This window comes from Symphalangus syndactylus, chromosome 5 (genome assembly GCF_028878055.3).
Source record: "Symphalangus syndactylus isolate Jambi chromosome 5, NHGRI_mSymSyn1-v2.1_pri, whole genome shotgun sequence".
NCBI classification, from domain to species: domain Eukaryota; kingdom Metazoa; phylum Chordata; class Mammalia; order Primates; family Hylobatidae; genus Symphalangus; species Symphalangus syndactylus.
The window spans coordinates 110,648,455-110,675,916 of record NC_072427.2 but is presented as its reverse complement, the minus strand read 5'-3'; the positions used below and the strand labels follow the sequence as shown (position 1 = coordinate 110,675,916).

The window sequence follows — 27,462 nt, the reverse complement described above, 5'->3', positions numbered from 1 at the left end:
ACTAATATAGTAAGTTTGGAGGGCTCAGAAGAAGACAAGAAAATGTGGGAAAGTTTAAAACTTACTAGAGACTTGTTGAATGGTTTTTGACCAATATGCTGATAATTATATGGACAATGAAATTCAAGCTCAGGTGGTCTCAGATGAAGATGAGAAACTTGTTGGGAACTGGAGTAAAGGTGACTCTTGCTATGTTTTAGCAAATAGACAAGTTACATTTTGCCCCTGTACTAGAGATTCGTGGAACTTTGAACTCGAGGGAGATGATTTATGGCATCTGGTGGAAGAAATTTCTAAGCAGCAAAGCATTCAAGAGGTGACTTGGATGCTGTTAAAAGCATTCAGTTTTAAAAAGGAAACAGGGCATAAAAGTTTAGAAAATTTGCAGCCTGGTGATGGGATAGAAAAGAAAATCCCATTTTCTGAGGAGAAATTCAAGCCAACTGTAAAAATTTGCACAAGTAAGCAGGAGCCAAATGTTAATTCCAAAGACAATGAGAAAAATGTCTCCAGGGCATGTCAGAGACCTTTGCAGAAGCCCCTCCCATCAGATGCCCAGAGGCCTAAAAGGAAAAAATGGTTCTCTGGGCTGGGCACAGGATCCCACTGCTGTGTGCAGCCTAGGGACTTGGTGCCCTGCATCCCAGATGCTCTAGCCATAGCTAAAAGGGGCCAAGGTACAGCTCCAGTCAGGGCATTAGAGGGTGCAACCCCCAAGTCTTGGCAGCTTCCACGTGGCATTTAGTCTGTGGGGGCACAGAAGTCAAGAACTGAGGTTTGGGAACCTCTACCTAGATTTCAGAGGATGTATGGAAATGTCTGGATGTCCAGGCAGAAATTTGTTGCAGGGGCAGAGCCCTCATGGAGAACTTCTGCTAGGGCAGTGTGGAAGGGAAATATGGAGGGGAAGCCCCTAACACAGAGTCCCTACTGTGGCACTGCCTAGTGGAGCTGTGAGAAGAGGGCCACCATCCTCCAGACCCCAGAATCATAGATCCACGAACAGCTTGCAAGGTGCCCCTGGAAAAGCTGCAGACAACCCCAGCTCTTGAGAGCAGCTGGGAGGGAGGTTGTACCCTGCAAAGCCACAGGGGTGGAGCTGCCCAAGATCATGAGAACCCACCTCTTGCATCAGTGTGACCTGTTTGTGAGACATGGAGTCAAAGGAGATCATTTTGGAGCTTTAAAATTTGACTACCCTACTGGATTTTGGAATTGCATGGGGCCTGTAGCCCTGTCATTTTGGTCAATTTTTTCCTTTTGGAACGGGTTATTTACTCAATGCCTGCACCCCCATTTTATCTAGGAAGTAAATAACTTGCTTTTGATTTTACAGGCTTGTAGGCAGAAGGGACTTGCCTTATCTCAGATGAGACTTTGGACTGTGGACTTTTGAGTTAATGCTGAAATGAGTTAAGAGTTTGGGAGACTGTTGGGAAGGCATGATTGTGTATTGAAATGTGAGCACATGAGATTTGGGAGGGGCTGGGGGTGGAATGATATGGTTTGCCTGTGTCTTCACCCAAATTTCATCTTGATTTGTAGCTCCCATAATTCCCATGTGTTGTAGGAGGGGGCCAGGGGCAGATAATTGAATCATGGGGGTGGTTTTCCCAATACTGTTCTTGTGGTAGTGAGTAAGTCTCATAAAATCTGATGGTTTTATAAAAGGAAACCTCTTTTGCTTGGCTCTTTCTCTCTCTTGCCAAGTAGTGCCTTTCATCTCTGCCATAATTGTAAGGCTTCCCCCACCAGATAGAACTGTGAGTCCACTAAACCTGTTTTTCTTTATAAATTACCCAATCTCTGATATGTCCTTATCAGCAGTGTGAAAATGGACTAATACAGTTTCCAAACCTTGGCTATTATAAACAGTGCTGCAACAAACATAGGGGTGAAGATGTATCTTCCATATACTGATTTCCTTTCTTTTGAATGTATAATCCAGGTACCTCTGGATTATATGGTATCTCTATTTTTAGTTTTTTTGTGGAACCTCAAAACTGTTCTTCAGAATGATTGTACTAATTTATATTCCCACCACAAGTGTACAAGAGTTCCCTTTTTACATCTTCACTGGTATTTGCTATTGCCTGTCTTTTGGATAAAAGCCATGTTAACTAGGGTGAGATGATATTTCATTGTAGTTTTGATTTGCATTTCTCTGATGATCAATAATGTTGAGCACCTTTTATATACCTATTTACCATTTATATAACTTCTTTTCAGAAATGTCTGTTTAACTTTATTATCCACTTTTTAATCAGATTATTTGATTTTTTTTCTTATAAAGTTGCTTGAGCTCCTTATGTATACTGGTTACTAAATTGCCAGAGGGGTAGTTTACAAACATTTTCTACCATTCTACAAGTTGTCTCTTTACTTTGCTGATTGTTTCCTTTGCTAAGCAGAAGGTTTTTAACTTGAGGTGACCACATTTGTCCGTGTTTGCTTTGGTGCCCTGTGCTTGTGGAGTAGTACTCAATAAAGTTTTTGCCCAGACCAATGCCTGGAGACTTTCCTCAGTGTTTGCTTGTGGTAGTTTCATAGTTTGAAGTCTTAGATATAAGCTTGTAATCCATTTTGATTTGATTTTTGTTTATGGTGATAGTCTAGTTTCATTTTTCCGTATATGGATTATCAGTTTTCCCAGCACCATTTATTGAAGAGACTCTCTTCCCCAGTGTGTGTTCTTGGCACCTTTCTTGAAAATGAGTTCACTGTACAGGTGTGGATTTGTTTTTGGTTTCTCTATTCCATTCCATTGGTCTGTCTGTTTCTATGCCAGTACCGTGTTGTTTGGGTTACTATAACTTCAGTGTAATTTGAAGTCAGGTAATGCAATTTATTCTGTTTTGTTTTGTTTTTTCACTTAGAATAGCTTTAGCCATTCTTGGTCTTTTTTGGTTTCATATAAATTTGAGGTTTGTTTTTTCTATTTCTCTGAAAGTTGTCATTGGTATTTTGACAGAGATTACACTGAATCTGTAGATTATTTTGGGTAATGTGGATGTTTTAACAATATTGACTCTTCTAATCCATGAACGTGGAGTATCTTTCCCTTGTTTGGTGTACTCTTCAATTTCCTTCAACAGTGTTTTATGGTTTTTATTAGAGAGATTTTTGACTTCTTTGGTTAAGTTAATTCCTAGGTATTTCATTTTATTTGTAGCTATTGTAAATGGATTACTCTTCTGATTTATTTTTCAGATTGTTTACTTTGGGCACATAAAAATACTCCTGATTTTTGTATGTTGTTTCGTATCCTGCAACTTTACTGAATTTGTTTATCAGTTCTAATAGTATTTTGGTGGTGACTTCAGGTTTTTCCAAATATCGTATCATATCATCTGCAAACAAAGATAATTTTATTTTTCATTTTCCATTTGGATGCCTTTTATTTCCTTCATTGTTATTCAACATAGGACTTCACAGTACTATGTTGAATATCAGATCAATGCCCCAGAGAATAAAAATGGGCAACCTTGTTATGATCCAGACCTTAGAGGAAAGGCTTTCAGTTAAGATGTGTATTTTTTGTATTTCATCTACAATTATTAAAATAAGCATAGCTTTTAAGCATTATTAGCATTAAGAAGAATATCTAAAAAGGTAACTGAACATATTGATACGTTTATTTCTATAGTATCAAGAATTTAAGAAAAAAATAAGGAAATATGCTTTTTAAAAGAAGGATAGGCCATACATGGTGTCTCACACCTGTAATGCTAGCAATTTGGGAGGAGAGCAGTTTTCTTGAGCCCAGGAGTTGGACACCAGCCTGGGAAACATGGCAAAACCCATTTTCTACTAAAAAACACAAAAAACAAAAAAATTAGCCAGGCATGATGGTACATGCCTGTAGTCCCAGCACCTTGGAAGGCTGAGCTGAACCCAGAAAGTCAAGGCTGCAGTGAGCTGAAATTGCACCACTGCACCCCAGCCTGGGCAACAGGAATGAGACCTTGTCTCAAAAAAATAAATAACGAAAAGAAAAGAAAAGAAAAGAAAAAGGCTAAAACTGTAATTCACTTAATAATATGTAAAATGTTTTATCTTCTAAATAGAGAAGTTATAAAACCTCACAAAAGAACATAATAGGAAATCTGAACAATAGAAAGATGTACCATAATACTGAGCAAGAAGATGTATGTTTAAAAGTACCTATTCTTTCAGAATCAGTGCATGATTTTAAAATTCTAACTAATATTCTCTTTTTATAAGGAGAATAATATAAACTATTTTAGAATAGTGAAGAAATAATGGAAAATAAAGTGATACAATAGGAATCATCTCAGTAATTATTCCATTAGTAACATATTCTAATGCCGTCATAATCAAATTAGTATTGTAGTAACAAGCTCAGGTGGCTAGATCAGTGCACAACACAGATAATTCAGAAATAGATCTAAGTGTATATGAGAATGTAACATATAAAACAGGTAATATTTTAATTCATAGGAAAGGATAGTTAATTTTCATAAATTGTGCGGGCATATGTGGCTACGTATCTGGAGTAAAACTATGTCACATCTGTAACACATATATTCTGTTTGACTTCTAGTCTCTCTATTGATGAAAATGTGAATAGTTTCAAACTTTTGCAAAGCATTTAAAAATAAATATTAAAATTAAAACTGCACACACACTTTTTGGCCTGTCAGTTGCATTCTATTACTCTATCTCTTGGAGCTGAATTTATTTCTGTGAGGCTTTATGTGTAATTATATTTATTACTGCATTTTTCATAATAACAAAAAAAGGAATAAAAGCATACAAATACAGTATATGTCCAAACATGCAACATCAAGGACTATGTAAATAAATTACATTTAAAATCTGCATCATGGAATAATATCTAAATGTGCAAATTATCATTAATGCATTTCATTTTCTTCTTCTCCACCTTAAAAATTTTGTGTTTTCCATATATTTTCATCTCAGAAAAAATGTAGACTAAACTTTAAATTTCTCAGGTGCACTTCTTAATTCCATACTCCGCAATCCCCCTTCACTATCCGTATCAATGCTATTTTCCTCCTCACCATCAATGCTTTCTCAACTATGACTACTTATCATAAATCCAACTATTTATAAGTTTCATATATTCTAAAAAATAAAAAAAAGGAAACAGCATATACAAAGATAAAACTCCCTTCTAATGTTCTACTGCATCAAGCTGAACTTTCTCTGCTTTTATCACCTTAGAATCCTGTCACTTCTGTTAAAGCCTTCACCAGCCATTTGTTAATAAGGCTCAAGGCACTGGACTAGTCTTTCATAGATCTGCAGAGGCCTCCATAACATCAAAACCAAGACTCTGCCAGTATTCATGATCTTTGACCTCTATGCATACGACACAATTGACCATAAAGCCTCTGGAAGCAATGACACATGAAAAACCACTTGGGTAGCAGAAAGAGAAAGGACAAAACACAGTTTAGAAATATTTAAGTGGCAAAATCAAATCAATTGATGATTGACTGATTGATTGCCTAGATGAAGGAATTCAGTGACTCACCGGATATCAGATAATGAAGACAGGAGTTATGTGAACCTGCTTTTGGGACTTGGGTAGAGTGTGATACCAGCTGTTTTTCTCCTCACCATCAATGCTTTCTCCCTGTGAATCAAAACAGATTTACACCTTATAAAAGAAGGCTAGGATTTACATGGAAGTGATGAAGCATTTGTAAACCTGTGAGATTATCAAACACATCATATTTAATCAGATGTCTATGAGTCTGAAGATCACAGCAAAATATCATAATATCTATGAAATGGCTAAATTATTCTAGGAGAGATACAGAGTGTGGTAAAATGTTGGTCAGGAATAGATTTTTGGAAATATCAAAGTTTTATAAATATATATATTAAAAGAAACTCAAGGGGAAAGAAAAGATAAATGGAGAATTTGAACTGAATATTTTCTATCTGATCCTTTAGATCTTCTTTCCACCCAACTCCACACTGCCCCATGCCTCAGAATCAAAGTCTGGTGACAAGTTTATGCCTGCTGTCCCAATTTAATTATGAATGACACACTTTCTTATTATAAAAATAGTCCTTATTTTAACTGTAGATTATATGGCTATCCAAACCAGGACTCTGGTTTCTCTTTGGCTTCAGCCACTGGAGATCAGATGGAGGGAGGAGAAGGAAGTCAGAAAATTTGTTTCTGTGGCATCCTTTTTGACTTGTTACATTTGGTTGGTGGTTGTTCTTATTGGCCCTAGCTGATGCTAGCCACTGATAGGGAATAGGGAATGAGGAAGTTTCCAGATGATCCCACTGGAAGGGGATATGTGTCTCTTCCAAGATCTTGATTGGTGCAGGGGTATGGGCAGATCCAAGAGAGTGTAGTGTCAAGAAAGTTAAGAAAGAATTTTCCAAGACTTGTGTAATACATGGGGGTGGATAAAGCGAATGCAACAGGTAGTCCAGCAAGACGAGGAAAAGATAGTCAAAATTATGAACAGTCATAAAAGGTATGGAAATTATAAATTTTGGTTCAGGTAGAGACAACAGATAAACATACATTAGGCATAAAATATTTAAAAAGAAAATAATTAGCCAAAAACCCAAAAAGCTTTTCTGTTTAGTTCAGCAATTATTAATGACCTCCTATTCTGATTTTAGGGGCCATTGTCTGAAGTACACGTAGAAAGAAATTATAGAAAGGCGAAACTAAGGAAGTCACTATATATTGATATCATAATTTATTTGAGTTTGAACCTATTTATACTTAATCATGTTTGGAAAAATGTAAGCAGATAGAGAATTTTTGTGGACACCATATTCCAAACAAACATACTTTTGCCCAGCTTATGAAGACCTACTTTCACCAAAGTTATAGAAATACTTTGGCATCAATATTTGGCATCAATCAGCAGATATGGAAGGTAGTAAGTTGTTTAGCTATGTTTTAATCCTCTTCTTGGTGTGCTCAATGACTCTTATAAGCTGAAAATATGAATGGCCAAAATAAAATAAACTTTATATGATTATTAGAAACAATACTAATAACTCCTAGAAAGCAAAGACATACACAAGTATCTAAAAACATGGCAAATTGCTGGAGAATGATTGTGAAGAAAAGTTAAATTAGCAGAATGTAAGAAGTTTGGCATTTTCAGGAATTTAGAAGCCAGAGTAATTAACCAGTAAAAAAGAGTTAGGTCCTGCCACTTCTTCCCAAGTTCTCATCATTTTTCAAGGATTTGGTACATCTGGGGATTCTGATAGCTAAGCCCTGTATCCAATTTAGAAAGAGCATCCCTAATGTTAGCTGAAGGCAGTGGAGTAGAAATTTATCACTAAGGAATGAAACGCATTCCTTTTGGCGGAAAGCTGCTTAGAGGAATGTATTTTGTGTGGTATAAAAGTGCATGGAAATTTTAGTTGTATTTTTCTTTAAATCTATGAAAAACTTTATGTCTTTGAGGGATAAACCCTATGCAGCTATTGGGAAAATAGGAAACATCTTAAAGAAGAACAAACTTATCCAACATTGCACACTATTCTGTTTCCTATTTCATAGGCTGGGCCACCTGAAATTTTATAACCCAACCAAACTTTAGATTCCTTGTATTTTCATACAGGTCTCCAGAAATGGGAATGATACTCTTGCTAAAATATCTGCTATGTAGAGTCTATTCTGCTTAGAAAATGAGCAGAATCAAGGACCATAAATAGATATAATGTCATCTTCCAGCTTACTTTTGAAGAGATCTCTATACCATTCAATCTTCTGGGTTTGAATTAGAGTAAATGGTCAATGAATAAAGACAGGAAGAATGGAGAGGGAACAGTATTCTGGTACCTAAAGCCCCCCAACAAGCACCAGAATATTTTTCTTTTTTAATAAAATGAGTTCTTCTATTTTCTTTTTTTCTTCAAATTAGTAAAATAGTTTTAAAGTTACAATTTCAATGTGCCAAAGTGAAAATTTTCTCCCCTGATTAACAAATACTGTTACTGGCTGTGAGGCAGAAAGTTATATATAAGCAGTGATTAAATATATAATGGGGTAATAGTGAAACTCTGGTAAACCCTCACACATTTTAGAGAATCATAGAGCTTTCTAGTTGTCTATAAAGTTATAGATGTGAAGAGCAAACTTTTTTCTTCTCTTAGAGGGGTTGAGCATGCCATTGTCACCTACTTTTCAGGAGGGAAAGGTACTAGAATATTCCTATCCTCTGATCACAAGTCACCCACTGGGTCAGTCACTCCTTCCTTAAGCACTTTTGGAAAATTGCACAATTATGGGTTGTCCTTTGCAAACAGCTGTGCTCATGACTTAAACACCGTTTTCTTTTATTGCAATGTGGGGGTCCTTAAGGAGTCCAGATTATCTTGTTGCTCAGAGAATGAATAAAATTTAGGTAGAGGGGAAGGAAAGTTCATTTTGAAGCCCAATAGGCCTCATGTTTAAGTCATGTTCTATATTATTTTATTAGTAAAGAAGCTGGTATTTAATCTCCATCTCTCTGATTTCCAAATTTTATCTATCAGCAAGTTTTGAATTTGTAATAGGCTTGACTGTCAGAACAATATTCACTCCTAAAAATTCAACCACTTTCCACTTAGTATCAATTGTGCCTTTTCCTATAATTTCCATTAAAAATTCACATTTTTTGCCTAATTTAATAATTACCAACAATACAAATGCCAAGTCCATAAAATTGATAGAAATTGGGGTGTTTTGTGGAGTTAATAATTTGGTTTACTTTTCTCATCTTTTATAGAACTTTCTTAACCATGGAGAATGTTCTGCCACAAGCAGAAGCTCAGTAAGTTCTGCTGATTTGTTTTAACAAGTATAAGATTTGTTTTCTTTTGCCATACAAAGCTGGCTTACTAGAAAAAGCATTGACACAAGAAGGAAGTCAGCATTTATGGTCTGAGCATTTCCAGTGTTAAGATGCTTAAGAGTGTACAAAATGCAAACGACTAGGCTATAAAATGACTTTGTCTTTCCCTAATCAGGAAAAACTACCAAAAATGTAATGTAAAAAAATATATAAACTGAGTAAGCATATGCCATATTGTCACTTATACTTCTGTTTTTCTATGTAAGTCAAAATGTAGCTTATATAGGAACCGGCTAGAAGAATGATGTATGGATATTTATAGGGGAAAATCTCATGGTGGTCCAAGGAATGCCTTTCTGTATGTAAACAACTCTTTAAGTTACAAGGCTCTTTGAAAAATGGCATGTTCTATTCAATGTAGATTCAATGAAAGAATCTAGATTGCCAAAATCATTTTATGAAAAACAATAGCATTATGGTCCCACACCTTCATGTCTTCAAACACACACACACACACACACACACTTCTACTTGTCTATAAAGTTACAGATGTGAAGAGCAAACTTTTTTCTTCTCTTAGAGGGGCTGAGCATGCCATTGTCACCTACTTTTCAGGAGGGAAAGGTACTAGAAGAATATTCCTATCCTCTGATCACAAGTCACCCACTGGGTCAGTTACTCTTTCCTTAAGGACTTTTGGAAAACTGCACAATTATGGATTGTCCTTTACAAACAGCTGTGCTCACGACTTAAACATTGTTTAAGTCACACACACACACACACACACATACACACACTGTATTATAGAAAGATAATATCCTCTTGTTCTAAATCACAAACCAATAAAATATTCATATTCTATTTCAAACCCTACTCATACTTTAACCTAGTCCTTGCACAAGTACAAATACTCCCTCCTTTTTTTTTTTTTTTTTACAGAAATTCACATTTCAGTCTGTCACTGAAATGGGCTGTCAAAAGGCTAGCCCATCTTCTTAATCTAGTTCCTATACAATATAAAAATACTGTTTTTTACCTGAATGTGCATTTCAGTCAGCTGAGCCTATTTCATTGATATAAATAATTAGGTAGTGGAAAAATCTTTTTGAGATGTTTATACATCAACATAAGTCTCCATTATCCTTTATTTATGCCCAAAGGGGATAAAAATATGAATCCAAAATTCTTAGGAATACAAAAATGGCTGACTCATGCTTCTTGCAAAATGTATGCTTTCCATATGACCATTAAGAAATAGTGGCTCTACCCCTAGGTCTCTACCGCTATTTCTCTCTCTTCTCTCTATCTCTTCAAGCTTACTTACCCTTGTACTCATTCTTCCTTAAAATTCCTTTTCGTATGCTAGATGTTGATTCATCTCTTGCCATTTTCTACTTAATTCTTGCCTCCCAATAGATGTTACATTCAGAAAAAAACATACTTCAGTTACAGAAACATGCAACTCTTTCTTACATAAACATTTTTTTTCACTTCAACCACCCTTATTCCTTTTTATTTTCCTTTAAATATTAACATATTTGAGAAATCATCTCTTAAATGCTCTCATTTTGGGTTAGGTGGAGGATTTCTAGATAAAACTCTAGACACATAGTAAAATTTGAATTTCAGATAAACAATAATTTTTTAGTATATTACAAACAGGGCATGGGTGTGTTTTTTGTGGATATTCAGGGGAGGGGGGGTGGAGAGAGGAAAATTCCCCACAATGAATGTAAACTTGTGAGCAGGATAGACCCTATGAACTACAAAATTAGCTCAATGTGAATTAACTGGTATTGCAATACAATGGCATTTCCAAATAAAACTTGTATCTACAAAGTGATATGATATTTTCTGACCATGAAAGTTTGAGCACTTAAGCCATAATTTTGGGAAAAAATGTACTATATCCTTTCCATTCTGTGAAGTCTGTTTTGAATTGTATTTATGAATGATCTGAACAAGTCATACCATTTCCTAGTACAGAAAACTGCTTTCTTGTAGGTTTACTAATAACTAAAAACAGGGCATTTTACTGTTACTGCTAAGTATGAAATCTCACTCTTGCTATGTATTCAGAATGAGTACAGAATCATTTAATCAAAGAGTAAGGTAATATCCACTGAGAAGTTGATGAAACCCTCACATTGTTTGAGGAAAAGTTTTAATTCACTCAAATTGACATCTGTAACTGATAATCACAGGGCATAATAAAATATAAAAAAAAATTAACCCTGGTGTTTGCCATTCAGTAATATAACAGCATCTAGTTCCCTATCAGTATCATTAAATTCAAATAAAATACCAACTAATATTCACTTCAACCTATTTTCTATAGTGAATATTTGAAATATTTTCTTTAAAAAGCTAAATGTAGTGATAAATCAGATTACAACACTGTAAATTCTTTATGATATCTTTAAAAAGCTTGCATATGTCTCACAGATAGATATTTATTACACATATATGCACATAAGAAAGATGTTCTAATGGAGGAAAAAGTTTAAATAATTTGATGTCAACCTAATAAAAGATCATTAATTGTATGGGTGTTCACCTCTGGCTGGGGGCATAAGACTCCAGATGATTTTAATTTTCTTCCTTGCTGAGCAACATTTTCTAGATAATCTGTAATAAACACATTTTTAGCCAGTAATAAGAAGCATATTTATTAAAATAGTTTAAAAAATATTTTACCTTTTATTACTCATATCATTTACCAGAGGCCCAAATACATACAGAGCCTATTGAGCTGTCTGTGCTTAGGAAACCGAGAACGTGAAACCAGCTGGATGATGAAATAGCAGGGAAAGCAATAATTTGTTTCCTAATAAGCTATATGTAAGTCACTTCTTGAGTGAAGAATAGGTCAATTGTACTTTGTTTGGAATTGTTATTTATATTTTCAAGTGAATATGTTTAACATTTCCCCAGAGTCCTTTTCTGTAGTTCTTAAGGATTTCAGCTATTTATTAGCATATGCACCCAGGCTAAACTAAAATATTCCAGGGGATGAATTTCTCAGTTTTGTAAAAAAAGTGGATTTGTGCAAGAAAGCACTGCCCTCAAGCCTCTGTGCTGAGAAATTAATCTCTACAAACATAGAGAAATCCCCATTGTTCAAACAAGTTCTTAGGGCACAAAACATGGAAATGAACTTCGTCATCACCACTCGAATATTTTTCTATGTTTATCTGTTGAAAATTACATAGCATGTCTAATAGGACACTTTCTAAATCTGTGAAATACTATGCAACTTTAAATGAAGCCACTTTTACTCTGATGAACTGCCACATGGCAAAGCAAGGACATAAAAATCCATTCAAATAAGTGTTATAAAACAGATTTATTAAAGAATGTATTACTAAAAAATGTATTACCAAGGGACAAACAACAGCATACACAGAGATTGAAATATAATTAAAATTATTACTGTATAGTCCTATTAAATATATGACAATTGCAAAATACTCAACAAATACAATATTCATAGGCACATTTTTATAACTATTATATACACTCACATTTTAGTACTCTCTCATATTTCACTGTGATTATAAATAGAACTACTCAAATATATTTGTTTCTTCCAAACCAGTTAAGGCTAAAATGAGACACAAAATAAATGATCGGAATAAAAATATCGAAGTCCCTTTTATGTTCATTAGAAATTGCTTTCCTTGCTGTCACCCAAAGTTTCACACATATCTCAGGAGTGGAATAATGGTTTGTTAGAATTCTGTCCTCTAAATAAGAGTCCTCTACCTTTACTTACAGACAATGCAAGGTAAGTAAAAAATCTCTCTTCTTTAGAACACAATCATTTTGAACAAAAGTTCTATATACTCTATTGCTATTTGCTTATCTTCCACTTACTTTCAGTTTATTTAACCACTCACATCCCACGACTACACTGAGACCCCTTCTTTTATGATCATGGATTAATTTCTTGTTTAAAAAACTTGTGGAACTCTCTGAGCCTTGCTTAATTGCTGGAAACATCTGCAACTTCCTCCCCTTTGATCTATTTGACATTCTTAATTACCATCAGACTGTTTAACTAGGCTTTTCTCATTCCTCAGTCCAGATTTCCCTTACCTTAAGTGCTGGACTTCTCAGACGTCTGACTTCATGCTGTGTTCTTCCCACTCCACGCATGCATCCTTGGCAATTATACTAATGGCTTCACCATTTATAGTATTTGGAGTTAGGTCCATATTTACGTCACTACTTTGAATCATCCTCTCCATTTCTGAAGGTTTATTTTCTGGATAGTTCCACAAAGAAGTTTCATCAGTCAGCTTATACTCCATGTGTTGAAAGTGGTCTGTCTCCTCTTCAATTCACAAACTAACGCAGTCAGTGACTTGATTTCAGCTGGTTGCATAAACCAGTATTCTGAAGGAATCTTTGACTCTTCGATCTCTCCAGACACAGTGAACTACCAAGTCCTCTCAAGTTAACTTTCTGAATATTTCTTGAGTTTGCACTCTTCTCTAGTCCACTGTTGCCATCTCAGTCAAGGCAACCATTATTTCTTGTCTGGATGATAGCTAACAAAACTCCCTCCAACTTATCCTTCACATAGCATTGAAATGCATAGTTGATCATGAGATGCCATGGCTTGAAACTTTTAAAGAAACTTCTCATTGTGCTTTAAAAAAATCTACTTGATATTATGTAAAAGCTATCTATGATGTGGTTCATTGCTCATGCCTTTACCTAAAGAATCCCTTAATTAAATTCCTTGAAGAAATTATGTATGTTATATGTATATATATAAAATGTGTGTGTGTATATACATTTATATGTAATGTGTGTGTAAACATATACACATATTATATATAAATACATGTGTATCTACAGACATATATATTAAATTCCTTGCAGTAAATATGTATAATGCATTATATATCAATTATAATTAATAATATATACTATAATTACACGTTTAATTTACATATGTATTACATATATGTGATGTAATTATATATAATTTTATATAATATATTATATATGATTATATATCTTATATATAATCATATATTATATATAATGCATATAATCATATAATGTAATATATAATGTATATAATTATATATTATATGTAATATATTATGCATATAATTGCTATAATGCAGCTCCAATATTTTCCAATATGATAAGGCCAAATTGTGTATAATTCTGGTTTTAATTTTTATTTTCCTATTAATGAAGTTAAGCATCTTCACATAAATCTTTATGACACATATATGTGTATATATATAAATTTATATCTGTATATATAAATTTATATTTATATATAGATTTATATTTATGTATAGATTTATATTTATATATAGATTTATATTTATATAGATTTATAGTTATATAAATTTATATATATACACATATATGCACATATATACACATATATACATATATACATATAAATTTATATATATACACATACATATTTTAAATCTGAAGTTGAAATATATGTGTATATATATTTAAATTTATATATATATACACATACATATTTTAAATCTGAAGTTGCAAACTTATCTCAGTTCTCATATATTTAAGTACCAATCAGCTTAGTACCAGAGGCATATGGGTCTAGTTATATTACTAGTATCATCACCATCATCATCATTTTTTTTCCATGATGAGCCTTAGGCCATGTGAAACTCATGGGCACAAAAGGTAAAACTTTAATTGACTACTACCATGCTCACCATTTTGAAAACTTTATCTAGACTTTTTAAAAAATATGTCCCAAATTTGCAAAGTGTTTGAAAGATTTTCTTTTCAAGTTTGAGCCAGAACCTTATAAAAGACTGGTTATAATCTAACTACAGCTAGGAGAGATACATTTCACTGACACTGCCAGCATCTTCTATGTGATGATTCATTTCCACAACTGAAGAAAACACTAGTCTATGAATCTTGGATTGTTTTCTTAATAAATCAGTTCCTAATTATCCCTCTCATCTTTGATCTTCTATGTAAAGCACTATATTCTCATTTCTTTACATTTTGATCAAAATAGTTATTTTTCTGAATTGTTTATAATTTTAAAAGCATAACACGTGTAGCTGATTTTTCTTTTATCCTACTGTGGTATTAAAATCTCATTCATATATACACAACATGGATAATGAGTAGAGGGCTTTTAGAAAAAAGTAAAAATAAATACCTACATATTACCACCTAGTTTAAAATATCAAACATTAATGATACCTTTGAAACCTTTTCATGATCACATTTCGATCTAACACCCAGAGCTATCCATATTTTTGAATGCCTATTTCATGTTACCTTGCTTTCTACTGAGTTTTACAAATGGACTTATTTGCCTGTTTTTGTACATTATACAAATGTATCACACTGTATGAATCCTAACATGGCTTATATTTTGTTGACTAATATTATGTTGTAGAAGTCACCTATGTTTCTGTGTGTGGCTATAGTCCATTTTCATGGCTATACAGTATTCAGTTTAATGAATAGCCAAATTTATTCATCCATTCTCCTCTTGGTTGAAAATTTACTTGTTTATATATGTTTGCATTTACAAATGATTCTGCTAAGAAACCTCTTATATCTCATGTTGAACTTCTAATTTATTTATAGGGCACTTCCTTGGAAAAAAAATTCGCTGTGGGAGGGGGTATGCACGTGTTATAGAAAATACCAATTTTTTGGCCAAATTATTCCATATTCTGTTGAACCCTCCCATGAACAGAATATGATGTCCTGAGACTCCAGATCCTCATCAAATCTTGCTACAATGCAGCTACAATATTTTCTCACCAATATGCTAAGGCCAAATTGTGTATAATTCTGATTTTAATTTTTATTTTCCTGTTAAGTAATGAAGTTAAGCATCTTTACATAAATGTTCATGACTCATATAAGGGATTTCTTTGTAAAATGCTTGATATCTTTTTTCATTTTGTATTACATTGTCTAATTTCTACTAATTGTTAACAATTAATCATATGTTTTGGATACCAAGGGTTTGTGGGTTAAAAATGTTCAAACTATCCTTCCTATTTTGTAGCATTTTACTTTATTGGATTTTAGATGAACAGAAATTTTGAATTTGATTGTAATCAAATGGTTTTATTTTTATTTTTTTGAGACAGAATCTCATTCTGTCACCCAGGCTGGAGTGCAATGGCACGATCTTGGCTCACTGCAACCTCTACCTCCTGGGTTCAAGCAATTCTCCTGCCTCAGCCTCCCAAGTAACTGGGATTACCGTCACATGCCACCACGCTCGGTTAATGTTTTGTATTTTTAGTAGAGATGGAGTTTCACCATGTTGGACAGGCCGGTCTCAATCTCCTGACCTCAGGTGATCCACCCGCCTTAGCCTCCCAAAGTGCTGGGATTACAGGCATGAGCCACTGAGCCCAGCCAAAAAGTTTTATTTTTAATAAATGTTTAAGGCAAAATTATTTATTAAAAATTTTTAATAATTTTTTAATAAAGTCAGGCAGTAGAGGCAGATACTTCTGAGTCTGTGGGGGCAGGGAGTGTCCTCCTGGGCCCCTGAGAGTACAGAGATGCCCAGTTCCACAGCCACAGCTTGGGCGACTGCAGCTGTGCCTAGGAGGGTGGGGGTCCTGTCTTCTCCTGGACCCCAAGAGCACAGGGATGCCTGGGTCCACAGCCATGGCTGGGTGGCTGCAGCTGCATGCAGGTAGCATGAGGCTCCTGCTCTGCCAGCTTAGAAGGAGCTGGGCTTCTGCCTGTTCCTGGATCCCACTGGCTTGGTGGAGCACACAGCCCTGGCTGTGTCTCCCCAACTTTAGCTGGCATCATGGCAGCAGTTGCTCCAGATAGGCCACCAATGCCATCAGAAGGATACTTCACCTATATTATTATTCTTCTCTAAAAGTATAATTGTGAGATTTGTCCTCAGACTAATTTTAAGAAAACAACCAGTCCACAGACTAATTTTAAGAAAACATCAGAGCAACTCAAATTGAGAAACACTTTACAGAATACCTGACCAGTACTCCTCAAAACTGTGAAGGGCATAAAAACAAAAAAGACTAAGAAACAGTCACAGACCAGATAAGATTAAGGGAGCATCATGGTAAAATGAAATGTGGCATCCTGAACTCAGTTCTGGGATAGTAAAAGAACATTAGTGGAAAAACTTGTGAAATCAAAGAAGAATAGGAGTTCAGTTAACGGTAATGTACTAATGATGGTGTCAACCTTAAAGTGCCTGAGACAGGTCTCAATCAATTTAGAGGTTTATTTTTTCAAGATTGAGGATGTGACCAGGGAAAAAGAGACAGAAGTTACAGTGGGATCTGTGGGATGCAATTTTTCCAAAAAAAGTTTTAAGAAGTTCAATATTTAAATGGGAAAGAGCAGCAGGAAGGGAAAGAGGGAAGAAAAATGGAGAGAAGGGCATGTAGTGAGTTCAGCAAATACATTCTTGAGAGGCTTCGATTAATGCTCGCTGAATCTACATTTTACATGTTTCTCAATTTAAGTTTCTCTGATGTTCTTCTTAAAATTGGTCTGAAGAATTATGATATTTGTAAAATTTAGTCTGGGGACTAATTCTTATAATTATTATTTTGGGGAAGAATAATGTGTAATTTCACATGTGAAAAGAAAGAAGTGGGGAAATAAGTCAATTATGCATTCATCTAGCACTACATTTTACATAAGATAAAGTAAGTATGTGTAATTACAGCTGTCTGTTGAACAAAGGAACTCAGTTTTTTTTCAATGACTCAGTCCCTTAGCTTAACTTTTACCTTTGGAATGGTGACTTTGGGGTCTTGAGATTTTATTTTTTTCACAATGATTTCTTAGTTGTGACAATTTTAATATAGTTATTATTTTAGAAACATGGAAAAATCTTGCCTTAAGGAGCCGACAAGCACAGGAAGGAGGCCAAGGAGGAGTTGAGCGCTACTCAGTGATTGCCTGCAGGCACCTCTTGGCATGACCAGCCTGGGTGCCATGAACTGCAGCAGGAGGCAGACAGGCTCTTGGGTGGAAAGGGGTGGGTCCCCAGTGAAGCTCCATCTTCAAGCAATGGAAGGTCTGAATTCTGGGGACTGGGCTGCCAGCCCTGTGGACCAGAGTGGGAACTTATACTGCTTTATCTGAGCCCACCCATGGCCACTCATGGACCAATCAGCATGCACTTTCTCTTCTCTGAAGCATATAAAAATCCCCGAACTTAGCCAGGCTCAAAAAGAGAAAGGATGACCAACTGTTGAGAGGAGCTACCCACTCCAGGGTCTCCTCTCTGTTCAAAGCTGAGAAGATGACAGGACAACCTGCCTGCAGAGAGGAGCTACCCACTCCAGTGTCTCCTCTCTGATGAGAGCGGAACACTCATCAGGACACCCTGGCTGCAGAGAAAATCTACCTACTGTGGGTCTCCTCTGAGCTGTTCTATCACTCAATAAATCTCCTTTTCACCTTGCTCACCCTCCTTTTGTCCGTGTGCCTCATTCTTCCTGGGCACAGGACAAGAACTCAGGACTCCCTGAATGGGGATGCTAAAAGAGCTATAACACAAACAGGGCTGAAATATGCCCCTTGGTCACCATGTTGCAGATGACAAGAAGGAGAGAAGAGCTGTGGCCCTTTGAGGAGCCCAGACTTACGAGCTCCCTGAGCCAGGGCTGTGATACTCTCTTGAGGCTCCAAGGCATCTTCAAGCTTCTGGGTGTCTCCAAGCTTCCAGGTGCCACTGCATTCCCCAGTGCCAGCTGTGGAAGCTGCTTGCTGTATGCCTGGTCCAGCCGAAGTCTCACAGGGAGCTGGTGCCCATGCCACTGCAGCCAGCATGCTTGGCTGTGCACAGTGGCCAGACCCATGCTTGCTTGCTCACACATGCTTGCTTGCCCTTACCGCTGTGCTCACCCTTGGATGCATGGGATCCAGGCCAGTAGCGTGAGCTGAGCGCAGCCTTCCAGGCCAAGTGAGTCCAGTGGGCCTGAGCAAAACTTGGGCACAGGTGCCACTGGCTGCAGAGGTTTCTGGCTGGTGAAGTTGACACCCCAAGGATCCTGTAACACTTCCTATTACATTATATTAGTAGGTATATGGTATTAGCCATATTAAATCAATGGGATATAGGCATCTTGCCTGAAAGTATTTACCATCTTAATGGCATGCTACAAACACATCACAATTCACTAATTAATTGAAATGTGAATCTAAAATATCTGAGACAGGTCTTAGTCAATTTGGGAACTTTATTTTGCCAAAGTTAAGGGTGCGTCCCTGTGACACAGCTTCTGACAACAGGTGTCCAAGGTAGCTGGGGCACACCTGGTTTATACATTTTAGGGAGACATAAGACATCGATCAATACATGCAAGATGTATATTGGTTCAGTCCAGAAAGGTCAGACAACTTGAAGTGGGGAGGGGGCTTCCAGGTCATAGGTAGATAAGAGGCAAATAATTGCATTCTTCTGAGTTTTTGATTAGCCTTTCCAAAGGAAGCTATCAGATATACATTTATCTCAGTGTGAAGAAGGATGACTTTGAACAGAATGGGAGGCAGGTTTGCCCTAAGCAGTTCTCAGCTTGACTTTTCCCTTTAGCTTAGTGATTTTGGGGTCCCAAGACTTATTTTCCTTTCACAGATATCTGCTTTTTGAAAATATCCTTTACTTGGATAATGATGCTTGAAATTGCTGACTGCTGAAAATTAATTAGCTTTTGGGCCATCAGAGCAAGTGGGAATGTAATTGAGGTCTGTATGGACCAGGGTGTTTCTAAAAGTGTCTTCTTAGGAGAGTTCTAAGGAGACATTTTTTTTCTCCTCTTTCCATCGAGAACAATAGGTAAAACAGACAAGTTTCTCTGCCATTTCTCTTTGTATGAAGGGCTTATTTAACCTGAAGTTTCAACACTCAAGGGCCTCGGCTTGATGCAAAGGCCTGAGGCTCTGTTTCCTGTCCCCACATGGCCACTGAAAGAATGCATCCAATGACTGGGTAACGCTCACACCCTCAGGGCAGCCTCTGGCACCAGTAACTTCCTATCTCTTTGGAGTCCTTTGTCTCATTCTGGCTGGGTATTACTAGGTCATCCATATGTTTAAAAATTCTTTTAAATATATTTTATTCACAATTTAAATTTTTTTCTGTGTTGGAATTATTTTAGGGTCTGTTGTTTGCTATGCTTTCTGTTTTTACATATAATTTCTTCTCGATATTTTCTTTACACCTTCCATGATCCATCTCTTTCAAAAGAAGGTTTAATAATTTATTTATAGTATCTATTTTGACATGTTACCTTGCTCATGTTTAAGGTTTTTCCATTAATTACGCAAAGAAAGATAAAGTAGGGTAAACAGTGAATAACAACAGAGAAAATGGGATTGATATTAGCTACAGGTTGAGCATTACTAATCTGGAAATTCATAATTTGAAATGTTCCTAATTCTGAAATTTTCTGAGCACCAACATGATACCACAGGTGGAAAATTCTACACCTAACTGTTACCTGGGGTCCTTGCTCACAGAGCTCCTCAGATGGTGGTGAGCCGCTTCCAAGATGGTGGCAAGCCTCGTGTTCTCTGACCTGGGGTTCTTGGCCTCACGGATTCCAAGGAATGGAATCTTGGGCCATGTGGTGAGGGTTATAGCTCTATTAGAAGCCATGGGTCACGGAAGAGAACCTTGGAACCCAGTGACTAGTGTTCAGCTCAATTAGGACGAACCTGGGCACTTAGCCCTGCAGGAACAATGGCAAGCCTTTAGCCCAATCAGGAGCAGCAATGGGTGCCTCGCTGGATCAGGAGCACAGTGGACACCCTGCTGGATCCAGAGGGATGGGAGTCAGTGGCAGGTTTGCAACAGCGGCAAGCAGCAGTGGCGGAAAGCAAGCGAAAGCTCAGCTCGAGCCGTAACAAACATGGACCAGAAGAGTGCAGTTGCAAGATTTAATGGAGTGAAATAGAGTGAAAACAGAGCTCCCATACAAAGGGAGGGGGCCCAAAGGGGGTTGCCATTGCCGGCTTGAATGCCTGGGTTTATATCCCGATCCTTGTCCCTCCTGCTGTGCTCTCAGGCAATAGATGATTGGCTATTTCTTTACCTCCTATTTTTGCCTAATTAGCATTTTAGTGAGCTCTCTGACTGGTTGGGTTTGAGCTAAGTTGCAAGCCCCGTGTTTAAAGGTGGATGCAGTCACCTTCCCAGCTAGGCTTAGGGATTCTTAGTCGGCGTAGGAAATCCAGCTAGTCCTGTCTCTCAGTACCCCCCCCAACAGGGAAACCCAAGTGCTGTTGGGGAGGTTGGCCAATGACCACTCTAACTGCTTCCTGCTGAATTGGGGCATAGTAGGGGTTGGGCAGTTGAGATTTCCTCGGGAGGGGTGCCTTCAATGTCATTAATATCGGAGCATGGGCTAGCAGGCCAGTCTAGGGGCCTGTGGTTGATCTTAGTCATGGACTGCATCTAGGGCTCCATTTGAAGAACTATTTGTAGTTTTACAGTTTCAATTCTGGAAAAGTCAAACTTAAGGAGGTTAAAGATACAGGGATTGAAATGTATGGACTGCAGTACAGGGGATTATTTCTTTGGCACACTTCACAGGCCCTGACTATCTGCTTGATAGTTTTGAAAAGGCCCGGTCCAGTAAATAATAATTTGGCCATCTGATGGGTGCTATCAATGCCTAAGTGGAAGGTTTGGTGAAGGGTTTTAAGTAATTTCTATTGGTTAGCTGCAGGCAAATGTATTTTTCCTTCTTCGGTGGCTAGCCATCTGGAGGGGAGGAAAGTATGTCCCTGTGAAGTTCCCTATCTATTTTTCCTGCTGAGTACTGGGGCTTGGTTTCCTGGAGGGGATTACGCTATACTAGGGGTCCTTCTATAAGCATTTCTAATGGAGGGTCCTGCCTTGTGGCTCTTTTGACTTGAGTATCCGCTTGGCGGTTCCTTTCTATTTTCCTTTCTTTTCCTTTCTGATGACCTTGGCAGTGTAAGACGTCACTCTTTAGGTTTCTGTACAGCCAATAATAATCTCCTAATGGCTTCCTGATGTTTGATAGGTGTTCCTTCGAAAGTTAGGAATTCCTTTTCTCTCTATATTGCTGCATGGGAATGGAGGAGTAGGTAAGCATGCTTAGAGGCTGTATATATATTTACCTTTTTTCTTTCTCCTAATTCTAGTGCCCGAGTGAGGGCTATTAGTTCTGCCAGCTGAGCACTAGTTCTTGGAGTGAGGGGATTACTTTTAAGTATTCCATTATCACTGACCACTGCATACCTCACTTTTAGAAGTTCCCTTGTAGAAAAAGGACTTCAATCAGTATACAAGTTGAGGTCGGGATCAGTCAAGGGGACCTCTAAAAGGTCCCCTCTAGCGGCATAGGTTTGAGCAATTACTTGTTAACAGTTATGTTCTATCTTTTCTTCATTGTCTGAAAGAAATGTGGCTGGGTTAAGAGCTGCACAAGTGCGTAGTCGCAGCACTGGCCCTTCAAGTAATAGAGCCTGATATTTAAGTAAACAGTTGTCTGACAGCCAAAAGTCTCCTTTAGCAGTGAGTATGCCATTCACATCATGAGATGTCCACACAGTAAGATCTCTTCCCTGTATCATTTTAACTGCTTCAGATACTAAGACTACTGCTGCCACCACTGCCTGTAAACAATGAGGCCAACCCTTTGCCACTACATCTATTTCCTTACTTAGCTATGCCGCAGGTTGCAAGCTTGTCCCTTGGACCTGTGTAAGGAGTCCTAGAGCTATTCCTGTTTTTTTTTTCTGTGACATATAAAGAAAAGTCTTGGCCCCTTGGCAAGCTTAACGCTGGGGCTTGGGTTAGGGCCTTCTTTAGGTCCTGGAAAGCCACTTCTGCTTCAGGTGTCCATCTTACTAAATGGGTATTGGCTTTCTGAGTTTCCTTAATTAGTGTATATAATGGTCTGGCTATTTCACTGTACTTGGGAATCCATATTCGGCAGAAAACTGTTATGCCAAGGAACCCTCTTAGTTGCTTTAGGGTTTTGGGATGAGGATAAGCCAGTATAGGCTGGATACATTCCTCACTGAGGGCTCTGGTGCCTTTGGATAATTTTAGCCCTAAGTATTTAACCTGCTGTGAGCAGAGCTGAGCCTTTCATTTGGAAACCTTGTAGCCACAGGCAGCGAGGAAATTTAGGAGCACTTGGGTGGCTTGATGGCACAAGGTTTCTGAACGGGCAGCTAAAATTAAATCATACCCATACCAAAGGACAAGAGTGTCCAGGTATGAGAACTGGCTCAAGTCTTGGGCTAATTCCTGGCCAAATAGATGGGGGCTATCCCTGGATGCTTAGGGTAAAACAGTTCAGGTGAATTGAGACTTTGGGTTCAAAGGATCTTCAAAGGCAAACAAGAATTGAGAGTCAGGATGTACAGGGATGCAGAAAAAGGCATTCTTAAGGTCCAGGACTGTAAACTACTCTGCTTCCTCTGGTATTTGGGAAAGCAGGGTATAAGGGTTAGGTACAGCTGGGTATAGAGGGACAATGGCCTCATTGATAATCCTGAGATCCTGCGCTAACCTCCACTGTCCGTTGGGTTTCTGTACTCCTAAAATTGGAGTATTGCAGGGGCTACGGCATGCTTTTACTAGGCCTTGGGCTTTTAGGTCCTTAATAATCTTTCGGAGTCCTTGTTGGGCCTCGGGTCTAAGGGGTACTGCCTTTGGTAGGGAAAGGAGGCGGAATCCTTTAGTTTAACTTGAATGGGACGGGCATTCTTTGCTCAACTATATTGTCCTTCTGTTGCCTAGACTTTAGGATTAATTCCTTCCTCAAGCAGGGGACAACAAACGGGTGTTCCTTCTCCTATGTTCAGGTATATAATGGCCCTTGCTTTTGCTAGAATGTCTCTCCTTAACAAGAGAGTGGGGCTTTCAGGCATAATTAGAAAAACATGTGAAAAGAGTAAAGCTCCCCAGTCACAGCTTAGTGGCTGGGAGAAGTATCTAGTGATTGGCTGTCCTAGGACTCCTCAGATAGTGACAGATCTGGAGGACAGTTGTCTGGGACAGGAGAGTAAGACTGAGAAGGCCATTCCAGTGTCCAGGAGACCACTAACCTCCTGGCCCTCAATGTTCAAGCATATCTGGGGTTCTGTGAGGGTGATGGCATGGGCTGACACTTGCCCCAGGCACCCTCAGTCCTACCGCTGGATAATCTAGTTAGTGGCTTCTGACTCAGAGGACCTTCATCCCCTGGGGTAATGGGCCTTCCAGTGATTCCCTTGACATAAGGGGCATGGACGAGGGGGCAGCTTACTTCTACTTGGACAATCTTTCTTAAAGTGTCCTTGTAGACTGTACTGGAAGCAAGCCCTATTAGGCATTCGATTTGCCCAGCTTTTTCCTTTTCCAGAGCCTCCAAAGTCCGCTTGCCTGAGGACCATGACTAAAGCGGTGGCCTTTTTTTTTTCCTCCTGTTTGTCCCATTCTGCCTGCTCCTCCTGATCTCTATTATAAAAAACTGAGGTTGCCAAGTTCAATAGGGTTTCTAAGTTTTGCTCCAGGCCTAAGGCGGACTTCTGAAGTTTTTTTCCTAATGTCCTCAGCTGACTGAGTGATAAACTTATCCTTTAAGATTAGTTGGCCTTCAATAGAGTCAGGTGACAGGGAGGTTTGCTTCCTCAGTGCCTCCCTTAGTCTCTCCAGAAAGGCGGTAGGATTTTCTTCCTTTCCCTGTGTTATAGTGGATGTCACTGAATAATTCATAGGCTTCTTCCTAGTTTTCCTTAGTCCTAGCATGCAAAATAGCTAATGTCTGCAGCACCAATCTCCACGTTCTGATTCTGTGTCCCAGTGAGGGTCTACACTGGGAACTGCCTGCTGGCCTGTGGGGAATTGTTGTCTTTCCTCTGTTGTCATCCTATCATTGACCTGACTGAGATACCAGAGATCGCCAAACTCTCGGGCTGCAGTTACGGTGGCACTTCTCTCATTTGGGGTTAGTGTCTGATTTGGTAGTAACATTATATCTCTCCATTGCAGATCAAAGGATTGTCCTAACCCTTATAAAACATCAATATAGCCATCAGGGTTATCTGAGAATTTACCTAGGTCTATTTTAATTTGCTTTAAGTCTGAGAGAGAAAAAGGTACATGCACTCTGGCTGGGCTGAATTCTCTTCCTCCCACTGCTTGGAGGGGGCATAATCAGGTAATATTGGCACTGTTTGGTTCATTGTTTATCCCTTTGTCTATCTCCTTTGGACCATTTGGGTAAGAGGGGGGTCCTTATTGGTTGGGGAAGGAGTGGGGGGAATGCTGGGATAGGGAGGTAGGCTCTGAGGGCTTCCTGTAGGGCATAAACCACACTTTTTACATAATTGCGAGTTGTCTCTTAATGAAAATAAAGTTCGCACATATGGCACTTCACTACATTTGCCCTCCTTTCTACAGAAGAGGTCTAGCTGTAAGATGTTGTTATAATTTATACTTCCCTCAGAAGGCCAGGTTTCTCCCCCTTGAAGAGGGTATCGTGGCCAGGTGGTACTGAAGAAGAATGTAAGTCATTTCTTTCTTAGCGTCTGAGGGTCAAATTGGTCCTAATTCTCCAGAATACATCTTAGGGGCGTTTTTGCCTTGGAGTGAGGGGAATGTTTCCCATCTGAAAAAAGAACATAGGGATGCCAGCACCCCTAGTCATTTTCTGATGAGCATTAGCCCTAGAGCATCCTCTAAGGGCCTAATGCTTATTCTTTTCCAGGGTGAGTAACCACCCATGGACCTCTGCTTATCGGATTAGTTATGCTCACCGATGTAGCGGTCCTGCACCTGTTTTCCCACCTCTCTTGACCACAAAGAAAGGGGTCCGGGCTGCTGGATTCTAGTGGTCCTTTACCAGCGTGCCCAACATTGCCTTTGCACTCAGGGGTGAGTCCTAGAGCTGGGCTGGGTTCCTGAGTATTTCATAACCACCTAGCTGTGCCATAAAGATGCATTCCTAGAAAAGCAGTTCTTATGCAAATTTATTTCAGAGAGGGTGTAACCTTTTGAGTAAGGATTGAGATAGTCTTTTTGATTCTGTAAGTACTTTAAGGCTTGGCTGAGTGCAAATAGCTAAATAGCTCGCATGTTTGAGGAGACCAATTATAAGGCAATTTTTCTAACTCTGCAATTTTTCTAACTCTGCTTCCAAAAGAGTCTCCATAGCAATTACTGAATACCCGTTGTGGTTTTTCTCCTCAATCACCTGGGAGGAACCATCTACCACCCTGTCCTGAAGGGAGTTCCTCCTAGGTCTGGTCGGACCTTTGTATGGTAATTAAAATTTAAATCCTCTGTTAGGAAATCTGCCAGGTTAAGGGAATTATCAGTGGTTGGAGTTTACATTACCCTTTTCTAACAGAATAGCCCCATGCTTTAAGATTTTTCAGTTAGTAAGCCACCCTTTTTGCTTTTTTGACTTAGAATAATTCTGAACTGGTGAGGTGTGCTCAAAATGAGGTTTCATCTAAAAGTTATTTTTCTACTTTTAGCAAAGCAGTTGCTGCTACAGATTGAATGCATCTGCGGGTTACTGTGTTAAGGGTTTTTGACAGGAAAGCTACGTGTTTTCAGTGGTCTCAGTGATTTCATGCTATGCCCTTGTTTACACTGACAACAAGGTAGTATTGGAGTGTTATGGGGTCATGGAGAAGACCTTCAATTATCAATTATAGGTTTTAAATTTACCCTGGCTTTTAAAGGAATAGGGCACACTGTTGTTTTTTTTTTTTTTTTTTTTAACTATTTCTATCTTTTTCTTTTTCTCTTCGACTCCTTTATCTCTCTCTCCATCTCTCTCTCTCCCTCCATCTCTCTCTCTCCCTCCATCTCTCTCTCTCTCTGTCTCTCTCCCTGTCTCTCTCTGTGTCTCTTTCTCCCTATCTCTCTCACTCTCTCCTCTTAGCCATTACAAACTTGGGGCCCTGGCAAGGGTGGTGGGGAACAGGTCCCACATAACTGCCCACGTCGAGAGCTATATACCTAAATCAGGAGGGACACCAGGGATGACTCCTGGGTTATAGCGTAGGTGCCTAAGGACACAGTGTAGAGCTTCCTTAGATCCCTTTGGAGCTACAACTTGCTAGAGGAAATGAACGTCTGAACCATTGGTACCTAGGAGGCAGGGATCAGAGGAAGTAGATTCAGAGGTAAGGAGAATTTTGGGGCTACACTTTTAAGAAAGTTGTGGTCAGGACCCAGGAGGTATGGGTCAGGAGGAAAGGTAGGGGGCGCTCACATGGGCGACTGTTGAGTGGAGACTTCCGGCTGCACCGTGATCTCAACCGGCTACTGCCGGGAGCTCGGGCCAGCTTTCTGCCTCTAGTCAGCCCTCAACTTCCCCAAGAAAATTAAAGTGGAAGCTGCCTCCAGGCAGTCCAATGTCCCCAGCCCAGAAGGGTTGGGAGTTGTTAGAAAGCCCTTCCCCAGATAGCCTCACACCTGAGTCTTAAGTCCGGCAGCCACGCTAATCGTTTTTAACTGGCCGACAGGTGCCCAGTATTTTCCTCCAATTCTAAGGAAGGATAGGACGGAAGAGCAAGCGAAAGTAGGCCAATATTACTCACCGCTTTGGAGGTCCCTTCGTGGTCGCCAAAATGTTACCAGGGGTCCTTCCTCACAGATCTCCTCAGATGGTGGCAAGCC

At 38.5% G+C, this 27,462-nt stretch overlaps 1 long non-coding RNA gene and 1 pseudogene across 1 annotated transcript; both read right to left on the bottom strand.

The window, feature by feature from the left end:
• Positions 1–3,178: 3,178 nt before the first annotated feature.
• LOC134736841 (uncharacterized) lies at positions 3,179–27,462 on the bottom strand. Its single transcript, XR_010121223.1, has 3 exons — positions 27,384–27,462; positions 5,522–5,623; positions 3,179–3,350 (listed from the first exon to the last, which is right to left on the bottom strand). It is a non-coding gene; the product is annotated as an uncharacterized lncRNA (long non-coding RNA).
• On the bottom strand, positions 22,495–25,438 carry LOC129481606 (uncharacterized; annotated as a pseudogene).